The sequence below is a fragment of the Artemia franciscana genome, chromosome 11 (assembly GCF_032884065.1).
Source record: "Artemia franciscana chromosome 11, ASM3288406v1, whole genome shotgun sequence".
Lineage (NCBI taxonomy): Eukaryota > Metazoa > Arthropoda > Branchiopoda > Anostraca > Artemiidae > Artemia > Artemia franciscana.
Genome location: NC_088873.1, coordinates 33,287,504 through 33,300,569, shown reverse-complemented (window position 1 = coordinate 33,300,569; position 13,066 = coordinate 33,287,504). Strand labels below are relative to the sequence as shown.

The 13,066-nt window shown below is 33.3% G+C and overlaps 1 long non-coding RNA gene across 1 annotated transcript in view; it reads right to left on the bottom strand.

Moving 5' to 3' along the window:
* The window catches only part of LOC136033121 (uncharacterized), a 51,083-nt gene extending 41,889 nt beyond the window's left edge, over positions 1-9,194 (bottom strand). The window contains exons 1-2 of the long non-coding RNA XR_010618862.1: positions 9,059-9,194; positions 87-250 (exon numbers count right to left, since the gene is read on the bottom strand). This is a non-coding gene — a long non-coding RNA (uncharacterized LOC136033121). The remainder of the gene's footprint in view (positions 1-86; positions 251-9,058) is intronic.
* Positions 9,195-13,066: the final 3,872 nt, after the last annotated feature.

The window sequence follows — 13,066 nt, the reverse complement described above, 5'->3', positions numbered from 1 at the left end:
ACAGGGGTTAAAAATTTAACTGATGTTTTGCTGGGTAAAAAATTAGCTGATGAATGAAAGTATTATTTTTTAATAAAGTTACCTACCTAAACAAAATCCTAGCCCCTGTCTGCAGTCAAGAAATTTAAAAGTGCACAAAAATCATATATGTTGTTCCTGGTATGATATACTACCATCCAAAATTCGTTGTAAATTTCCAATGGATGACTTTTCGATAATATGTCCGGGTTGCAGCCGTAGCTAGGAATTCCTTAAAACAGAGTCGGATCAAAACACAAAGTTTTTCGTAAATAAACAGAAAATCCTATTAAATTCAGCTTGAAGTAGAATAAACCTGAAAGAGCTATCCTGTTGCAAATTTCAAACAGTCATTAAGTAAAACACTAAGCATTTGCCATAAGCAAAATTTTGTTAAAGTTAAAAAAAAACTATTTAAACAGCAATAAATTTAAAATAAACAAATTTAACTCAAATAATAAACTTAATCAAGATAAACCTGAGGGTTGCATTTGCATTTAGTAAATTCGCATTTGTTGCGTAAGTATTTTACTCTACGCTTTCTTCAATAGCGATAAAAACTCTTTTTTCTTATTACATAATTGCCCCCATTTGGGCATTCCCCAGGTTCTTCTTGATTTCTTTCTAATCCCTCTTCTCTTTGGCCAAATTTCTACATTTTAAAAATCTAAATTGATTTTTAGGCTTCCTCGCTCACTTCCACGTACAAAGCATGGAAATATAACTTCTTTTATTCGCTCCTCTTCGGCTGGTTTCAGTGAAAAAAAAACTGCTTGTATTTTGCAGTCATAAACATTCTTCTTTGTTTTTGACCAGCCTATAAAATTAAAATACAAGCAGTATTTCATCCATTGGACCTATCACGAATGCTGACTGGAGCATGAATCCAGTGGGTGACCATCCTCATCTGATCACGGAGACATTTTACTTTAGAAGAAACTATTAGATACATATTCTGATCTGGAAAGAATGGAAAATTTGTTTTTGCTTGAAAAGAACAAGACTGGTCAAGACGTGTCTTTGAAAACCGTGAAATTATGATTCAAAAATTTATTTTAACATCTCAACTCTGGTTTCAATATTTTTTTCTTGTTCTTCTTTCTAAATGACAAATTTGTAAAAGATGGTTTGAAAATAGGAATGCTGAGGTCACATATTCACCAAAACTTTAAGAATACAACTTGAATTACTAATTAGATACTGTAGTATGAAAATATTGCTGCCAACTTAATACTGACCACGAATTCATACTAGTGAGAACGAAAAACTTGAACCAGAACGAGGACTTGATAAATCTCGGTAAATAACAAAAATTACTCTTCTCTTGGCTAACGTCACAAACAATCTAGCCTTCCTTGGCTTTTCCGAGTATACCCACAAAAGCAGACAGTGAGGAGGGGGCCTTCAGCTGCTTCCCCAGAGTTTTGCAGGTTTTTAAATGATTTGAGTATATAAATTAACTAAATTAACATTCTTATAAAATATTTTATCGTTAAATACATAACTGTTACTAATTAAAGAGAACTATACTTGAAGACGCAAGGAGTTCATAACTCTTCAACACATGAAATGCCAGAATCCAAAAATAAAATAAATTCAAAATTTAGTAAAGTAATCCAAAATCGATTAGGCTGCTAAAATCTTTTTTTAGAGTTTTGATAGCATTATTTCCAGAGCCCTTTCCTCTTTTCTTTCCCAACATTAAAGGCGATGCTCTACTTATGAATTTTTTGAAAAAAATTCATTACCAACCTTCAAACTTGATTAAGAGTGATCAGTAGCCTCCCCCCCCCCACCTCCCGAAACCAAAACAAAAACGTTCAAGTTAATGAGAGAATATAGGAAGGAAAAATACGCATTTGCCATTTTGCAGTGCATGCTTTAAAGAGGAGCGTTTTTATTTTGTTTTTTCTTCTTTTTTTGAAAAGATTCTTAGGCTGCATAGGCTACACAAGATGAACGGAAAATAAAAAATCGGAAAGAAAATGAAGAAACGGAAGGACGAAAGAACGACAATAATCCTTAGCCAATGGCCGAATTTTTGTTCACTGGCTGGAAATTAACCTTGTTTTGTCCTTTTTCTCTTTTTAAAAGAGAGCTTAAGGACATATTCAAGAAAACGATTAATAGGTTGGCGACCTAACATACATCACATTGTTCAGTAGCTGATCACTCAGTCAGTTCATCCTAGAGATTTCCGCTGATCAAAAACAAAACTTTCCTGTTTTAATGTTTCTATTTATTCGCCTATGCCTTTTTTTGTTCTGGTTTGAGTACATTGACTATCAGTTTATTCGTTTCTACTGTGCAAGAAAATAGGTCTACCTATCGTGAGACAAGTCAATGTTTTTTATAGTCTTATTACTTCTGTATTTTTAAAGTCAAAAAAGTGAAAACATTTAAAATGTATTGCGTTTTCAGTAAAATGCAAATTATGTTTTTGGTCTTGCGAAGGTGTGGGGGTTGTCAGCTCTAATCATATTAATTTTTACTGGTTTTGAGTTTGAATCGGTTATTTATTGTAATTTCTATTCGCTTGAAAAATTATTTGAATTTATTTCTACTCATTTTTGCTTAACGATGCTCTTTACTATTCTTTGACAAACTTATTTGGTAGAAAAAGTTTGTGAAATTAATTACTGTTCATTTTTATTGACATTTAGCAGTGTTTTTAGCACAAAAAAATATTTTATGTCCCTTATTTTTTTTTCTATTAGACTCCATAGTTATTACTTTAAAGATTATTTGACTTAATTTCTGCTCATTTTTGGTTTTATGAGGCTATCTACTTTTCTATAAAAAACTTGTTTCGTAAGTTTCCCTTTAGCAAGTACTATATGTAAGTAATTAAATCGAGAAAACAACAAGTGTTTCAACTAAGAGTAAGGAGCAACCTCAAACCTTAGAATAAACCGAAATTACTACGTATATGAAAGAGATTGCTTCCTCCTCAAGACCTTGCTCTTTGCGCTAAAACTTTTTTTTATAGAATTTTAGATCAAAGCTGATTGTTCTAATTAAACGGTCTTTGTGTTGCAGGAATCGTTCTTAAAGAATTAGGAAAAAAAGTCGGAACTTTAGCGAAAAAGACCAGAATTTGTAAGAGGGGCAAGTCCTTTCATATACGTAATAATATCTGTTTGTTTTAATTTTTGATGTTACTCCTCAGTTTCAGTTGAAAAAGCTTGTTTTTTAATTTAATTTCTGATCGTATTTAAATAATTCCGGGAAATCCAGCTTTTTCCGGATTTCCCGTCAGCTGAAAGAAACTAACGAAGAAACTGGTTTGTTCGCGAGTTTTACACAGTGTAAACTTGAGTGAATAGCGTAAAGTACATAAATTCCAAAATTCCTTCCGCCTGAGGAAAATGAAAAACAAAACTCAAATAAAATTGCCAAATTTGGAAAGTCCTATTTTTCACATGGGGTATTTTCCAAGGGGGGGGGGTTGTTTTCCAGGGGGGGTTCTTGGGGGGGATGGGGGGTTAAACACCAGCAATCCTTCTGAATATACCTCCAACCTATTTTTACAATTTAGCTTACGTGTCACACTTAGCCTTGGATGATCAGTTTAGATTGAGAGTTCATTCTGTAAGTACCTCTATTGAATGTAATCTGGATATAATCTCGTTATATAGTAAGACTCAATTGTGATTCGCTATGGACAGTTCATAATTTACCTTAAACTTGAAAATATTTAAATTTGGATTATTTATTTATTTGTTTTCCCTACGGACTTTTATTGAAAATACTTTCCAAAACAGTACTTGGATGATTTAACAGCTAATTATTTGAGTATAATTTCCCCTGGGATTTATGAATTTAACACCCTTGTTTGGAAGAAAATTTATTTTGGACTCATAAATAAGTTTTATTACCATTAAAATTGTACACTAAATATGACACGAACCAGAGCTACTTACATCTGCCCTGGATTTGAAAGGTGGGAAAGGTGTGAAGATTCAGTTCTTGAAATATCTTTCATGGTTCCAGCCCCCCCCCCCCTGTGCAGGAACCACACCAGTATTTCGGCAAAAAAGCAACTGGAAGCACAGCTTATGTGTAATGGCTGTTGTAACTGAGGACCCTGAGGCTGATACTCCTACATACTCTATAGTTAACCTCAATAACACGTTTTCGCTACCTTTGGAGAAATCGCTCACTCAAAATTGCCCCAGTAGTTGTGAGAGTGGCCTTTCAAAAGATAATTGAATCCTACAACTTGAAAAACAGATTCACAGCATAGAAGTAGAATGTCATGCCCGACCCCTGTCGAAGAAACAGACCAAAATCAACGCTCAGAATTTGCAGCTATTCAAAAAAAGTTGTGTTATGAAAATTGCTGAAGGACTAGGAATTACCGGAAGACGTAAAACTAATAATGCGTTTTTTTTTATGTCAAATGGTGCATGCAAATTTGGTGAACAATGTCCGTTTATTCACTAAGGCAAAAATGGTACTGTGTTTTGAAGAAACAACCAAATCAACGAGAAAATTTCCGTGTAAATAAAGTATGCAAGCATTTCGAAGGAGGTTCTTGCAACAAAAAAGAGAAGTGTAATCTCCTACACATATACCGAAAATACAACCTGAAGAAGTGCAAAGCAACACTTGTCCCATTAATCAAGTGCCTTTTAAGAATTTTGACCGTTTGACTCATTTCAATTGTTATAACCGTGTTCCAGTATTCGATTATAATATGAAAATGATGATAGAAGGTAATCCACAAAAAACTCCACCCCTTTCCTAAAGGCCCAACCTCTTTAAGATCCACTAGGACAGCAGCCATCAACGCCTCTACCAAAATTCGGGCCATGGCACAACAATAACTCCAGGTTCGGCTCATCATTAGTGTTGTTCAGTGTTTTTAGTTTTATTTATTTAGTGATTTTACTTTCTGGCAAGAAATTTGAATTAACCTGATGATGACAGGCACAGGTCCTGTCGAAATTATCGTTAGAAGAAAAATCAATCACCTGACATCCATAGCTTAGGTAAGCTTATTACCTTCTATCATCATTATGTATGAAAGTCAGGTTGGCCTCAGAAAATATATTAGATTATAATATACTAAGGTTGCTTATGGGGGAATGCTTCAAGCAATAATCCTAGACCCCGAGCAAATGCCAAAAAACTTGTCGAGACGAAGGGGCCAACAGCTGAGTAAAAAAACCCCTTTTCGAGTCCCCTTCCCCAAATCGCGCCCGCAACAACCTTTTCCAATACTGACATCGCGTTACTAGATCCCTTCTTCGTGGTCACCGCTGGTCACACGGGCTCAGCGTATCTCTCCGGTTTCCCTTGAAGCTCTCCCCTTCCTCCTTCCCCATTAACCCTCCCCATATCTCTAGATCTATCCTTGCTTAAAAAATGAGCCTCCCGTGTTTCGACTATAAGTCTGTTACATCTCACTTAGTAACATGTTTTCGCTATAAGAAGAAACTGCTCTTACAGAATCGTTGGAGCACCAGGAGACTTTTACCCCCGGCTCTCTCAATTTACCCACAACTTTTAGAATTGAACCTCTTGTCTTCCCATTTCATAACCGGTTTAGTAATCTGTCGGTCCACGGTGGTGAGTTTCAGCCTTACGACGAACCTACCTCCAATAACCAAAATGATAATATTTCAGTTTTAGATGATGTTCTCCCCACTTCCAGCATTAACTTATTACTTTCACCCCACCAAAGCTACCTTAGAATAAAATTGTTTTGAAGATATATGTTGTTAAAGAGTTTGATAAAAAAAAAATAAAAGTTATTTCTTCCCCGTTTCCTTCCTACGAAGGCCGAAAGTTTGAATTTTGAAAATTTGAAACAGCTAAATTGAAACATACTGAAGTCCAGGCTCAAAATCCAGATCTCCTTCAAATGACTGGTTTCCAAGATTTTGTAAAGCTACGCAAGGTCTACTACCAACTGGGAAAAAAGGAGGAGGAGCAATGATTTTCGAAAAGGATTGACTCTCTCCTACTCTTATCAAAATTCCTGGTCTAGGGGATAGCGATGAAATCATTTAGATATCTACTAAGCCCAGACGCTTGTCTCGGCCTTACACTAATTTAATCATTTGCTCATTTTATTATTCACTCGGACAGAGTGCTTATTCTCGTCGTTATTTTCATGATAGGCTATAAGCAAGCCTTGACTTCATGACGAAAAGGTACCCATTTTATAGCAGGAGACATAAACGAACCAAGTCTTAATTATCTTTGCAAAGATCGGAAGCTTAAGCAAATTGTTGATTTCCCTACTAAAAAAGGTGGAACCAATTTGGATGTTATTCACACCGACCTTAAAACCTTTTACAATACTCCAACTACCCTTCCCTCCCTCGGTGGTAGCTACTGTTTCTACTGTTTCCTATTACAATTGAAACCACTGCTAGTTTTTAAAACAAATTACTCAGACTCTGAATTTTCATTCCGGCCAATAACAAGTCAAGGTCTTTTTTATTTTGGATCTTGGATTATGTCAGAGAGTAGGGATGATGTTTTGTCGTGTTTAAATCTAAATTTAGAGGTTAGTTTGTTCAAACAAAATTAATGAAAAATTACCAGAATAGTATGCCAGAGGTTACCAAGAAGGTATATTCCACATATTAACCCTACATTAAAAATAAAATAACAGGACTAGTCCAATTGACACTAAAACTTTTTCGCCTTGGAAAGAAATATGAGGCCTTAACCCTCAGTAAGCAAATAAAGAAAGAAATACGTCGAGCTGTTTCTCGTTCTGGGAAGAATACATTAAATTACTTAAAAAAGAGCAAACCTCAGCAACGATTTAAGAAAGAGAAAGAAAAAGCAGGTCGCTTGTGCAAGAACCTCGATTTTCTTCTGTATGAACCACCTGAACAGACAACCAATGAGCTTAATAAACACCTAGCTAGCATTGTGCAAACAGTCCTCCAGTCTCGGAAAACCGTCTAATCCCTGAAACTCCAGAAGACAAAATCCCAGAAATTTCAACAAAGCAAATAATAAAAAAAATACACAAACTAAAAAAACTAGTATTTGTCCCATTGCCATCCTAAGTGATCAAATAAAAGCATTCACTGATAAACTATCAACACCCCTTGCTTGTATTTTTAATGATATTATTAATTACATGTTACTTGGTACTGTTACTTGTTACATGTTACTGTTACATGTCACTAATTACATGTTACCCGTCGTGCTTGAAGCTGGACTATATTACTCCTATCCTGGACTATATATATTGAATGATTTCACTGGAGTACGAGCAATAACCTTAACCACATTTTTCTTAAGAATATACAACAAGTTTTTTTTAGCTAATTGGTTAAAGGCAGAGATCCTTGAACTTATTGGTTTAAAATAGATTGGCAACCTGAAGGAGACATCTAATTCACACTACCTTGTGAGTCTTCTTGACCCCATTCTTGAAACCCTTGAAAACCCTGATACTTGGTTGAATCTTTTATTAATTAATCTCCAGAAAGCGTTTGACATAATTAATCACAATATTCTTGTAAATTAACTGCTGACTGAGTTTCAAGTGGGTCTCTTCTTATCTAAAATTGTTGCCTCGTTTTTAACAAATCGTTCTCAAGTGCTTAAATAAAAAATATTTATTCCGATCCCCTTCCTAATTTTGTGGGGTCCCCCATGAAACCCAAATGGGTACAATTTTATTGTTTATAATGGTTAGTAGCCTCATAACTGACAACACAGTGATGGAAGTATGTGGACGTCCTGTCTGCACTTAAGGTTTGTCGACGAAATTTTAAAAGCTCAATTATGAATTACTTGACGATGTCACACAGGAGGCTTCTTTTTTGGCACTAATAAATAATAAGCTATAACAGTTAATCTTTTAAAATCATCCCCTTCTTTCAAAAATTCAATTCCTCCCAAAATATCTGTCACATGCATTAAATTACTTAGGGTGACAATTACTGCTGACTTGGAGAGGGATGCCCATGATAAAAAGAAAATCCTAAAACAAGCTTCTCCTTCGGTTTCCCTTCTAAAATTTTTGCTAAAATTTTATCTCCCCCCTCCCCAAGTTTCTTCTCCAACTTTATTGTTCTTTTATTCAGCCAATACTGAAGTTTGCGTGTCCAGTGTGGCGTTTCGGTCTTCCTTCAGAGCATATTTATAAGATTGAAAATGTCCAAAAACAAGCACTTAGAATCATAATTGGTAAAGGGAAGATTCCATATCGTCATGTACCTGGTAAGTTCAAGCTCACCACGTTGGCCGACAGAAGTGGCCTCCTATGCCTTCGTTTCGGTACCAATACCCTGTTTATTCTTGATTATCTTCCATCATCCCAGGACCCTACCTTCCCGCCCACAACAGACCGTCCCGTGTAAAATCTCAAAAAAATCCTCATACTGACTTCCATCCCAGCTAAACATGAAAGATTCCGGAAGAGTTTTGTTCCAAGTTTAGTTGAGTTACATAATAGCCAGTAAAATTAGTCATTAATTTTATAGTTATCTATTTATGTTCATTTTGAATTTTTAATGAAGTTTTGAAAAATTAAATTTGACTTATATTTATTTTCATTAATTTTATTTTTATCTATTTATTTTTTATTTCTGACTTCTTAACTAAGTGTTGGCTTTTTTACGTATTTTGTTCAATGAATTATGTTTTACGTGAACGTCAAGTTCTTATAACTTGACGTTATGTCAAACAAAATTAATTGTACAAAATACATAAGAAAACCAACTCTTAGTTAAGAAGTCAGAAATAAAAAATAAATAGATAAAAATAAAATTAATGAAAACAAATATAAAATATGGTGAGTATATATATATATATATATATATATATATATATATATATATATATATATATATATATATATATATATATATATATATATATATATATATATATATATATATATATATATATATACATATGATAAAAATTTTTAGAATAAAATTCTATTCTATCTTTTAGTTATAGTTAGATAAAAAAAAAAAGCCCTTCAAGATCACTATTGTTTATAAGCCAAACTGTTGCACGTATTGGCCTTTAAGATAATGTTAATGTATGTGATTACCTTTTCAGTTGGTTCTCTCCCTCTTATCCGTCGTTATCCTCTCAGTTATCCGTCACTTCCCTCTCATCTTTTTTAGGGTTGGACTTACGTTATTTCAGTTCACGCCCAACTTTCGATTTCAGGCTGATGAGTAGTTACTGAAAGATCCTAATCATTAGAAAGTAATATTATTTTTTAAATTAGTTTTTAATTTCAGTGATGATCCAATTTTGTGTCAAATTTTTAACAAGTTTCACTGACATTCTGCAAAGAATTATTACTCCTTTATTCCATCATGGTATCGTAATAAGAGGAGATGGTATTAATCATTAAAAACCTGTCATTAAAATCATAAAAACCTGAATAAAATTTGAACAACATACAAATTGGAACAAATCATTGTCGGTAAAATTGAAGAAAGTAAAAGTCTGTGAAGATATTAACGTAAGTCAATTGCCTTTTCATGATTTTGAATCTATGCTCTTTCCATGTTATTCCTCTCTCTTCTATAGTTCTAGATTGGGGGCTATTGAGCAGGGAACATTTTAGGAAAACAATTTTTACTTCATGAAACACAAAATAATTGTAGTTAACACATCTTAACATGCAGCTAAATTTCTTCTCCACTTCATTAAGTTTTTTTTTCCGTTTTTATTTATCAACAAATATTGTGAGGAATTTGTGTTTTGTCTGTGAAAATGATATATTCAACTGAGGAGGACGCAAGACAACTATTGATAAACCGTAAAGTGCTGCCAAATTAAGTCTTCATCACACAAATAGTTTGTTTAAATTTTTGAAAATAGAACCGTGCGTAAAAATATTAGAGTCAAGGAAATAGACTGCGACTTTAAACAGTCTATTCACAAAGGGACTTGGTGTGAGAACTCTAATCTTAAGTCGTTGTGTTTCAGAAATTTTGCTGATTTTTCAAGAGGTCAAGATTAAGCAACAGGTATAAGAGTTCTTGACGGGCGAGAATGACATAGCGAGACATCCTGAAATACAAAGACATTCAGTTTCTTGCTTTTCAAAAAAAAATTGTCAAATGAACCCATATTTTAGGTCGCTTTCTATTATTTCAGACGTGTAATGTATAAGCACCCAGAGTAAAAAATAAAAAAACTTGTACGCTATTGTCTCGGTTTCGTCAGAAACTTTTGACATTTTTCCTAGGGAAGGGGATATTTTACATGTGGAGGGGTGGGGTTAATAGCCTGAACCCAACGAAACTACCTTGTAAACTCAATAATAAATGAAATGTATTTTGGTTTGAAAATAATCTAGTTTTTCTTGGCAGTGATACACAACCAATTGCTCAACAATTCACAAGGGATATTGTGAAATTCAATCATTTTCATCACTTTTGATACATTTGTTGCTATCTCAAATCACAAGGATTTATATAAATTTTGATTATGAATGAAATTTGTATGAAAAAATCAATTTGCGATCCAATGGACACGAGAGTGAAAAATGATTAAACTAAACAAGAATAGAAAAATAAGCTTTTTATACTAGATTTTGGAGATCGACATGGAACTAGTAAATGACAGGGAGAGAAGGTTTCATTCAGACATATGCCCAGTGTTGGGAGCAGTCGTAGGTAAGTAGGATTTTATTCCGTATTTCCTCATAATCTTGTGATTTAGTCCTTACAAATTTAGTATATTCGCCTATTGCTGAGTTTTCTCGAAGTTTCTCCCCACAATTATATTGTAGAACCCTGAATAAAACTCCTCCCTACGTGCATCATTCGGTGACCACCCACCAGCCCTTCAAATACTCTTTGTATGTAGCTTTCTAATCTAATTGGTTACGCTAATAACCCATTTTTACGTTAAGAACCATTTTTACGATGAGAAACATTTTAAAAAATCCAGGTTTTCTGCCATACTTACTTACTTACTTTTATATTAAAAAATTAGGTACATGGAATGGAGATTAAAAGCTGTATGTATTTTAGAAAAAGTTTTGCTATTCATTTCTGTAAATTTTTTTAATTACTCATCAAGATATTTTACTTTTTACTCATTATGTTGCTACTATGCTACTATGTATATTATCTTATTATATTACTAATATGTTTACTTTTCCATAACGCAATATAAACTTCTGTAGCATAAAATTCTATTTAGAGCTCGAGTCTATCTAAAACTGCTTATAGTAAGGATAATTTTTGCTCCTTAAGATTACATAGCATAGCCTAAACTCTTAAATTATGCTAGTTTCAAAGGTTTTAAGACACATTGTGAAAGGTACATAGCTCTTGCTTCGCTGTTCCCAAAAAAAGCTCGTTTTGCCATTTTATTTTAATTTTTTATTTTACAATTTTCGATTTTGTTCAATTTTTGATTAGTTTGACAAAATATTATAGTCTTGTCATTTCTCTTAAGTTGTCGTTATATGCTAAATTACAATTGAGACGATAAGAAGAAAAAATTTACAATGAAGCAATAATTTAAATGAACACAAATTCTCACAAAAAAACATTTGGTAGCCACTCCCCCAATACCTCCTAAATGCTAAGGAGTGGCACAATGATTTTCCTACTGCTTTATAATATTTTTTATACCCCTTCCCTCTCCATCTGATGACTGTACATATATGTCTGGCAATCAAAGCCAGTGATGTCCATCACTCAAAATTATATTATCTTATATTATATATTATCTTATTATTATATAAGTATATTATCTTATTATATTACTAATATGTTTACTTTTCCATAACGCAATATAAACTTCTGTAGCATAAAATTCTATTTAGAGCTCGAGTCTATCTAAAACTGCTTATAGTAAGGATAATTTTTGCTCCTTAAGATTACATAGCATAGCCTAAACTCTTAAATTATGCTAGTTTCAAAGGTTTTAAGACACATTGTGAAAGGTACATAACTCTTGCTTCGCTGTTCCCAAAAAAAGCTCGTTTTGCCATTTTATTTTAATTTTTTATTTTACAATTTTCGATTTTGTTCAATTTTTGATTAGTTTGACAAAATATTATAGTCTTGTCATTTCTCTTAAGTTGTCGTTATATGCTAAATTACAATTGAGACGATAAGAAGAAAAAATTTACAATGAAGCAATAATTTAAATGAACACAAATTCTCACAAAAAAACATTTGGTAGCCACTCCCCCAATACCTCCTAAATGCTAAGGAGTGGCACAATGATTTTCCTACTGCTTTATAATATTTTTTATACCCCTTCCCTCTCCATCTGATGACTGTACATATATGTCTGGCAATCAAAGCCAGTGATGTCCATCACTCAAAATTAGATTTTGGAGTAGAAAATACATTTTTCAAAATCTAGGGGGAGTGACAATTTTTTTTTTCACTGAAAGTACCGAAAAGAAAATTTCCAATGAAAATCTCGTAAATTGTATTTTTTAAACCTAGGAAGGGGAATGTCAAGGGGGTCGCAATAATACCCCAATTGACACCACTTACACCAATTAATTCCATCTAAATTAACGAAAAGCAGTTAGAGAATCTAACATCCCTCATCTGTAAAAGGTGGTGTAACTGTTTTAACCTGTGTTTCATTATAACCCTAAAGGGTGGAATGAACTCTGTTTAACCGAAACTTACTTAATTACTTAGAGATTTATGAGCCCCCTTTCTCTCGAGTAAAACTTGGTTTTACAAAAAGTATCATAACTCATACAGATCTAATCTGTAATCTGCCCATTTTTCAAAGTGCAATTTGTTTCTTGACGAAGATAACTGACAATTGTAAAGTTACTAATTAATCAAAATGAGTATTTTGTAATTGTTGTAATTTTTTACTTCTTCTACAACTTAAATTAATAAGAAAACAATGAATATTACACAACACTTAAAGAAGTTCCTCCTCTCTCCACCGACAAATCTAGGGTCAGAGCATCCTACTTCCTCAAACAAGTTTTTTTTTAATATGGTCAAACAAGTTAAGATATCAAAAATGGAAGCCGGTGTTTAATCCTTCCCCCTGGAATACAGTCAATCAGTTTCGACTCATACAAAAAGATTAACATTCAATTCCT